At 37.4% G+C, this 10,146-nt stretch overlaps 1 protein-coding gene across 1 annotated transcript in view; it reads left to right on the top strand.

Annotated features, from left to right (window-relative positions):
- The first annotated feature begins 3,961 nt into the window (after positions 1 to 3,961).
- Positions 3,962 to 10,146, top strand: part of LOC110459296 — a 19,137-nt gene continuing 12,952 nt past the window's right edge. Inside the window, exon 1 of the mRNA XM_021511479.1 lies at positions 3,962 to 3,976. The gene's annotated coding sequence lies outside the window, so the exon portion shown is untranslated. The remainder of the gene's footprint in view (positions 3,977 to 10,146) is intronic.

The raw sequence follows: 10,146 nt of genomic DNA, 5'->3' as shown, positions 1-10,146 counted from the left end.
ATTTGTTTAATCTCCCTCTAATGGCCCCGCTATATTCTACTAACAAGAGGGCCCCATCCTTTATACTTACAACATTGATACATTGGGTTCACACTGCACAAGAATCAAAATCGATGCTAGTCTTTAAAAAGATAAAATGTTGATTTGTCTGCAGAACGCAGATCCATTGGCATGATATAAAACAATCATAAGATAGTATCTACGCAATCTTCAAAACTGGTATCAAATAATGCGGTGCCATTATTTTGGAACAATGACATAAAAACGGATTTTAAAGGGAAAGGCGAGTACTGCTGATATGATCAGATCGGCAATTGATATTGCTCAGGGGTTAAAGTACAATCGTATGACTGTTACGTAATCCGTAGTCCGGGTGGTCGGATAGCGTAATCAATTCCCCGATTCCCCGAACAGACTTGAAAAGGTCAACAACTCCACCGCTTAGGTTTCTCCGGGTTCACCTGGTTTCCACCTTGGTCAACAAGAGTGGTTATGGTAAGTTAGAAAAAGGTTGTTCATAATTGTTGTAAAGTACATACAATTTAAAAATAAAATAAAATAAAGCAATCATTTACAATTAAATGGTTTTAAATCTTAAAACATCTTAACGTAACATTACTAAACGCAATATAACTAAATTTAGATTTACATACAATGCTTCTGCGTTAACTCTATACAAGAGATACCCTCTCACTTCTACTACAAAACACAAGAATTTAGAAGCAAAGCTGTAATAAGGATTCAAAGCAAACTAAGACAAGCTATTAACAAAGGAATGGTTTTTTTTGACAGTTTGCACTAAAACATATTCTAGTCAAAAACAAAAATCCCGGGTTTTCATTGGTACGGCCGTTTCCTAGATAAAAGAAAACCTTGACTTAACAAAGGAAATATTTACACGGAGACCTTTAACGAAACACATACGATTCGGAGAGTCAAGCTATTTCTGCTCAATTGACGACACCGCCATGGGAGCAGTCGTAAAACACACGCTGTCTGGTAAATATAAATAGATTTTCAAACAAAAGTGAATGAACGAAATAAAGCCAAAACCAGAGCGTGGAAATTACTAAATCATAAAAATAAGTACAGTTTCCGGCATATTGTAGTTCTGACGAGGGCCATTAAACGGAATGTGTATTCCGTCTTTGCGTATTGCAGAGTTATCTTCTCTTGGGAGCAGGTATTGATTGTTACGTCATTGGTTTGTGTAAGAAAATCACGTCGTTTTCTCAAAAACTGATGACGTTACTCTCTTAAACAAGTGACGTAACAATCAATACCTGTTATCAAGAGAAGATAACTCTGCAATATGCAAAGACGGAATTGCTTAATTCATTGAAATATTTCGAAAAATGAAGCACGTGGAATTCACATCTGAATTATGAACGCGGTATACAAACTTTATATCCTTGTGTAAGTGCTATCAGTAGAATCCCGTCCGGCTTTGTCTTTATTACACAATTTTAAAGTTTACATGGAATAACGACAGCGTCGTCACTGCTATATCGGTCATGCTATTGAGACACAAGCCTAAATCAAGATAGTAGTTACGACTTTGTGTTTGTGTCACGAGTTGAAACGGCGAGGTAATATCGAGGTATCTGTGTGTCATTATATACCTAACCAGCGTACCTCGGCATTGTCTCTGAACAAGGAAGTTGGCTCTGACATGCAAACTGCATGGGACACAACATTACACGGATTAGTTTTTATGTACTGGTATCTAATGTTTGAACTACCCTGACATGCAAAACTGCACAGGACAACCCCCTTATAAACTGTGTTTCTGTGTGCGGGTATTTAGAATGGAATAGCTCTCAGAAGGAACCCTACTCAATACACTTGTCTATAATCTAATACCGATGGTTCGTGGAACAAGTTATGTAGGTACATTAAGGGGTGCCTGTCATATCACATGTTATGTAGAAAATCACCTGTATATCCTGCAGTGTCGAGGAGTCTTCATCAACGCCGAGCAATCGACATAAACATGTCTACAAACCAACGCTAGGGATATTAAGGTACGTTATGTCATATTCATACCACGGTTTAGTACGTTATGTCTACAAACCAACACTGGGGACATTAAGGTACGTTATGTCTACAAGCCAACACTAGGGATATTAAGGTACGTTATTTCTACAAACCAACACTAGGGACATTAAGGCACGTTATGTCTACAAACCAACACTATGGACATTAAGGTACGTTATTTCTACAAACCAACACTAGGGACATTAAGTTACGTTATGTCTACAAACCAACACTGGGGACATTAAGGTACGTTATGTCTACCAACCAACACTAGGGATATTAAGGTACGTTATTTCTACAAACCAACACTAGGGACATTAAGGCACGTTATGTCTACAAACCAACGCTAGTGACATTAAGGTACGCTATGTCTACAAACCAACACTAGGGTAATTAAGGAACGTTATGTCTACAAACCAACACTAGGAACATGAAGGTACGTTATGTCTTCAAACAAACACTAGGGATATTAAGGTACGTTATGTCTCCAAACCAACACTAGGGATATTAAGGCACGTTATGTCATATTCATACCACGGTTTAGTACGTTATGTCTACAAACCAACACCAGGGACATTAAGGTACGTTATGTCTCCAAACCAACACTAGGGATATTAAGGTACGTTATTTCTACAAACCAACACTAGGGACATTAAGTTACGTTATGTCTACAAACCAACACTGGGGACATTAAGGTACGTTATGTCTACAAACCAGCACTAGGGACATTAAGGTACGTTATGTCTTCAAACCAACACTAGGGATATTAAGGGACGTTATGTCTACAAACCAACACTAGGCACATTAAGGTACGTTATGTCTACAATCCAACACTAGGGACATTAAGGTACGTTATTTCTACAAACCAACACTAGGGACATTAAGTTACGTTATGTCTACAAACCAACACTGGGGACATTAAGGTACGTTATGTCTACAAACCAACCCTAGGGACATTAAGGTCCGTTATGTCTACAAACCAACGCTCGGGATATTAAGGTTCGTTATGTCTACAAACCAACACTAGAGACATTAAGGTACGTTATGTCTACAAACCAACCCTAGGGACATTAAGGTCCGTTATGTCTACAAACCAACGCTCGGGATATTAAGGTTCGTTATGTCTACAAACCAACACTAGTGACATTAAGGTACGCTATGTCTACAAACCCACACTAGGGACATTAAGGTACGTTATGACTACAAACCAACACTAGGGACATTAAGGCACGTTATGTCTACAAACCAACGCTAGTGACATTAAGGTACGCTATGTCTACAAACCAACACTAGGGTAATTAAGGAACGTTATGTCTACAAACCTACACTAGGAACATGAAGGTACGTTATGTCTACAAACCAACGCTAGGGACATTACGGTACGTTATGTCTACAAATCAACACTAGGGATATTAAGGTACGTTATTTCTACAAACCAACACTAGGGACATTAAGGCACTTTATGTCTACAAACCAACACTAGGAACATGAAGGTACGTTATGTCTACAAACCAACGCTAGGGATATTAAGGTACGTTACGTCTACAAACCAACACTAGGGACATTAAGTTACGTTATGTCTACAAACCAACACTGGGGACATTAAGGTACGTTATGTCTACCAACCAACACTAGGGACATTAAGGTAAGTTATGTCTACAAACCAACACTAGGTACGTTATGTCTACAAACCAACGCTAGTGACATTAAGGTACGCTATGTCTACAAACCCACACTAGGGACATTAAGGTACGTTAGGTCTACAAACCAACACTAGGGACATTAAGGCACGTTATGTCTACAAACCAACACTAGTGACATTACGGTACGTTTTGTCTACAAACCAACACTAGGGATATTAAAGTACGTTATGTCTACAAACCAACACTATGGACATTAAGGTACGTTATGTCTACTAACCAACGCTAGGGATATTAAGGTACGCTATGTCTACAAACCAACACTAGGGAGATTAAGGTACGTTATGTCATATTCATACGACGGTTTATAATTATATATTTACATTTGCATGGCAATTAAGGTACGTTATGTCTACAAACCAACACTAGGAACATGAAGGTACGTTATGTCTTCAAACAAACACTAGGGATATTAAGGTACGTTATGTATACAAACCAACACTAGTGACATTACGGTACGTTATGTCTACAAACCAACACTAGGGATATTAAGGTACGTTATGTCATATTCATACCACGGTTTATAATTATATATTTACATTTGCATGGCATTGTGACTATATAGCCTCTTTGAAAGCTGTGTCGTTGATAGGACTTTAATTACCATGCATCACGAGGCACAATTCTTAGCGTATTGATACAACACTCACCGGAACTACAATATCTAATATTAATAAATATGACGGCTGTTGAAATATCGCTGGGCATTGTGAGCTTTGACAATGTCATTGTAAATTTATGTGCAAAATAAAAAATAAAATAAAAAAAAAAACCACTTTTATTACAACGAAAACAAGACCAAGGTCTGCAATATCGTACAAAATGCACATCGGTTGAAATCTCCAATGCCGGCAATGGAAACAATTTTAACGCTCATGCAATTTATCAGAAACATCGTCCGTTACACTCCACTGATCAACAGGGGTTCGTTACAAATGTCTGAAATACACATATTTTATAGACCTACTGACACCCATTTTTCAGACCTACTGATATGAGTCACAGCACACATAAACATTTCAGACATTTGGTACGAACCTGTGCTCCGTCGCAAGATCACTCACTTCAAACGCTATCAGTTTCACGCGTCTCGCATCAACAGTTCCTCAGTTTCTGACGACATGTCAAATAACGAGGCTGTTATAGAATATACCGACTGTTGTCAGGTTCCTATACAATCAACAAATAAATTCACGCCTGGATTCTTCAAAAAAGTGAGCAAAGAGAAAAGTTCGAATTAACTTCCAAAAATAACTCTCTCGTGGAGGGCAAGGTCGGATTTACGGTGTTCACTGTATTTGTCCATGCGCGAAATGTGTTCTGGGGAAAAATCGAAACAATTTCAAATCTTTTTTTCAGCTCAGAGTTCTATTGATAAACTTAAATCAACCTACATGTATATATATACCATACGCAATTGTATTGATTCTGCATTGTGGAATAAAATTGAAGTGTTTGTTAAAATTTCAATGAACTACTTTGTTTGACAATACGCTGTTCAAACTATTGAACGAAATTGTGTGGACTGTCGATAAGGCGGGCATTTTTAATTTTAGATATAAATTATATGTTAAAAAAGAACATAAGAGGCAGAGAAAACGTAAATATAAGTATTGAACCGTTTTTTTAATGGTATTTATGATCTATTTGAATGACACAGCTTTGCCATTCAAATAGATCATAAATACCATACAAAAACAGTTCAATGCTTAAATATACAAACTGTATATCTTGTAAACATTGGTCCAGTCAAATATTCACCCTTTACTAATAACATCCATGTTTTTACCAAGTTTTAAGATTGCCTTTAACATGCAGTTAATATAGATGTATTGTTTTAAAATATTATTCGTTGATAGGATACCTTCACCTTCATTTATAAAAGGCAAATGTTTTACTGTGGCTTAAAATCGCCTATATATCACTGATTTTTCTATTAATTTAAACTGCAGCTAATATTTGCCGAAAAAGTACTGATTTTGCTTTTTATAAATTTTGAATCTAAAATAACTTGCGTTCATCATTAGTATTCAAAGCGGACTGATTCAATCCAGTCACTAAAAAACAAAATATAATTTGGTAGGTATCTCCTATGGTGTTACAACGTTTGTATCACAGATGTACACGTGAGGCCCACGTTTGTGTATATTAAAGAAGCAAAGTGTTTATGCTTTATATATATATATATAATTGTAATATTTTTTGTTTTCATTTTAGAATATATAGTTAATACGTTGAGCCGTTAAATTAATACTTTCAATTACAGTCGAACCTCGTTATCTCGAACTGGTATAACTCGGAGACCCCGTTTAACTCGAAGTATTTCACCGGTCCCGGCCAAAGCTCTTCTGAATCTTCGTAATAAAAAACTCTGGTAATTTCAACTCTGCAACTCGAAAAACTATCAGCAGGGGCGGATCCAGGGTGTGTGTGTGTGTGTGTGTGTGTGTGTGTGTGTGTGTCAGGTAATCGCCAAATGGAACTTACCCCCAGATTATATATATATCAAAAGTAATAGAATGCATTTAAAAATGGGAATAAAAAGGGATATTCAGCCCAAATGTAGTTTTGTCCACACTGAATGTCAGCAGAATGTAAAAACACATTGTACAAGAGAAGTGCGCATGACAGGACGGACAGGTAGCTGCTCCTTTCGACGCTCCGGTGAATATGAAAATTTTGTTGATTTCTAAGCTATTTTAATCATAATTTGTCACATATTTTAGCAAATGTGTATTCCTGTGGTACCTGTAACGCAGTGGACCCGAAATGAACTCTATGTAAAACATATATATATGTATATGGGTAGAAAACGTAAAGGTAGAAATTCGGACACCGGGCTGCCCCTCCCCCTAAAACCTGTGCTGTAGGTACCTATACGACCGACGCATTGCCACATAGCGTTCTACAAACATCAGAAATACTGGCAGAAGCACATGTATATATATTCGGGCAACAATTCGGGGATATATCGAACATTTCTGATAGCATGTATCAGAATGGGCCTATTGACAATCGATCTACTCCACACGTACTCCCGTACGGTCAACCACCCGGTTTATCAACTCCCGTTCACAGGTGCTTTACCTGTACATACATGTAGCAGTACGCCCACCAGTCAACTCGGTGCGCACGTACATCAGCCGTTCTCACATCAATTCATTTCAACTTTATTCTCTTTCACAATACAATGTATAGAGAAACATATTTACAATATAATATATAGAAATTGTAGTGTTGGTAGTCGGTCGTACACAGTACTGTTTCATAATAAATGCACATTTGTATCGAAGAGGTCATATATTATTATTAATTATTCAGATAAAAGTACAAAGTGTCTTCAGTGTTTTTATATTAGTAGTATTCATTAATTCATAGAACTTAATTACATTTGGTTTCGTCCAAAAATATTTATCTATATATAAAGTTATATACCCAGATAGTGACGGACACTCCAGCAAGTAATGGAATTCGTCACCAATTTGCTGACTGTTACAGTGTGGACATTTTCTTTCATTATACTCTATATTATGCCATCTGCCGGTTTCAACAATACATTTGTGATTGGTCTTAATTTTACAAAATGTAACTATCTGTATCACTTAAAATATCTAAGTAATTTTCAAAATGTCAATTATTTTAAAAATCCTATAACATGTAGCTTTTGATGAAGTGTGTACATCACTCTGCCATTTCTGTAAATACTGGTCGTACAATCTTTGTTTAATAACATGCTTTAGCCATGTGGTATTACATCCTGAAGTATATTGGACATTCCATAAGTAACTCATACCACATTCATTTAAAATACGTTTAATAAAGCTTATATATGGAACCGATTTATCATCAACATTATGGTGATGGCAATGAAGTTTTACAATATAATATTAATTTTATTTTCTTTAGAATGAGTCAATTGTGACCAATATGTTATTATTCTTGTTTTTACTGTTATTTCAAGTGGGCTAGTACCTAGTTCTCCATATACCATATAATTAGGGGTGCTACTTTTCAACCCTAGTAATAATTTACAAAACTTTAAATGTATACGTTCAATTACCTTAAGGTTTTACAATCTTGTCAAATAAATCATATATACAATGAACTGATACGTTATGTAGTCTACCTTTCTTTATTACGTCATACATTGCTATAGTAGCCTTTTTAATATTGTATTTTTTCGTTTCATTGAATGAACCAGTACGACTAAATGCCGTACCCAAATAGGTAAAATTGTCCACTAACTCTATCACCTCATTATTAAATAAATATACATTTCTATTGTTTTTACGTCCTTTACTAAATACTCTACATTTTTTCTCTCTCTATATTAACGTTTAATTTCCACTGTTTACTGTTTACAGTATTCACTGAATACATTTAGTTGTAGTTGCAAGTCAACTGGACAGTCTGAGAAAAGTAGTGTATCATCAGCATAAAGTAAAATAAAAAGCTTTATGTAAACATGTTAATCATTTTCTAATTTAGTACCAAGGTTTGTCAAACCCTGAACGTTATTTTGGACCATAAACTCTTCGAAATCGTTCAAGTACAGACTAAATAAAAAGGGAGATAGGTTTTCTCCTTGTCTCAAACCATTTTCACATGGAAAATAATCAGACCATTCACCATTAAAAGATTTATTACATGTTAAAACTAATTGTTAACATTTTCCCATTAATTCCCCTCATTAACATCCTGTTCCACAAGCCATTGCGCCATACTTTATCGAAGGTTTTTTCAAAGTAAAAAAAATACACAATATAATTTACGTTTCATGATCTGTGTCAAATTTATCAAAGAGTAAAATACAAAAATGTAATCAATAGTTGAATACTTTTTACGAAACCCTGTCTGATTTTCACATATCAAGCTGACATCCTATGAGTATTTCTGTAGTCTTTCATTTGATATACTAGTGAACAACTTCCCTAAACAACTAACAATCGCAATCAGCCGTCATCAGCATACCCGGGGTATGCTTCACCACCCCCACCCCCACCCGGCACCCTCACATCCGTCGGCGCCTTTCTCGGCCACCAGCCATATCACCATGCAGATGCTCATTGCCAACATTCAAATTATGAATAGCAAAATTGCACAAGTTGACAATGTACTTACATGTAAATTACAAAAACTCGACATGCTTGACGAGATAAAAGGAAATTTGACGTGTTTGAACAACTAAACGAAAATCTGAAACAAGAGACCACCAATATACAGCACACGGCTCGGGAACATTCCGACATTATTAACAAACAGGAAGAACATCACTTTGATATGGAACAGAGACTCCAATGTCTCGAATGGAGATATTTAGACCTGACGAGGGAGAATCACGATCTACATGAAAGTTTCCATAAATTACAAACACATTCTATGAAATATAATTTGATTTTTACCGGGATTGAAACTACTGGGCCTGTACATGAAGAGAAAACCGAACAAATGTTAAGTAATTCCTGTTGGAGGAGATGGAGATGTCCGATGCTGAAAAATGTTCACCGACTGCGGGCACGACGGGATGGGAAGCCACGAAGCAATATTGGAAAGTTTGCTAGATACGAGGACCTCGACCGCGTCCTAAAGTAATGCCCGTCAAACTACGGAATAAACCGGAGTTCTCAATATCCCAACAATACCAACCCGAAATAAGTGATAGACGCTACGCTCTGTACCCGAAAATGAAGGAACTCAAACGTCGTCACGTGAACGTCAAAACTGCATACGACACCCTCTACGTGGACGGCCGTCCGTACGATGACCTCCGGCAATATCAACGCGATACCGTTCTATGGAACGGAAACGTGGGTCTCCCCAGCTGGAACGGAGGAGCTGGTCCCCAGGAACGTAGTCAAGGCCCCCAACCAGAACGTGGACATGAATGAGGTCCTCCGTCGGAACGCGGGAGTGATACATCTCGTACGGCTCCCCTAGCACCCGTGTGAGGGCTCGCCCCCCCCCCCCCCCCCCCCCGAGGGCCCCGGGCGTGGCTCGGCCGGCGTATACTCAGGTCCTTTAGTGTATTCTGGACAGCATCCTCCCCAGGACCCAGCATGTCCCACAGGACAGGGGCACCGGTCCCTGCCACGCAACGGACCCTTGTAGGACAGACACTCAGACACGTTTCTTAATGAACCACGACTAAATGTATGTGGTCTGGAATCCAAACTTCTCAATCCAGATTTCGATAACCTGAACAAATTTTGGACCTTTTTTTGGCTAAAAAACATAAAATAATTGTGAAATGCACTAATGTAACGGTTCCTGACTTGGAGCATGTATATTTTATAGTTAAAGTGTCAGGGTGTTTATGTGTTTAATTAATGAATATGATAAATTGCCATATTCAATACAATATTAGCAGATTACGATTTTTTGTTTGTTTGTTTGTTTTTTGAAAGGGGGG

The sequence above is a fragment of the Mizuhopecten yessoensis genome, unplaced genomic scaffold, assembly GCF_002113885.1.
Source record: "Mizuhopecten yessoensis strain PY_sf001 unplaced genomic scaffold, ASM211388v2 scaffold10007, whole genome shotgun sequence".
Taxonomy (NCBI): Eukaryota; Metazoa; Mollusca; class Bivalvia; order Pectinida; family Pectinidae; genus Mizuhopecten; species Mizuhopecten yessoensis.
This window is presented reverse-complemented; position numbering and strand designations above follow the sequence as displayed.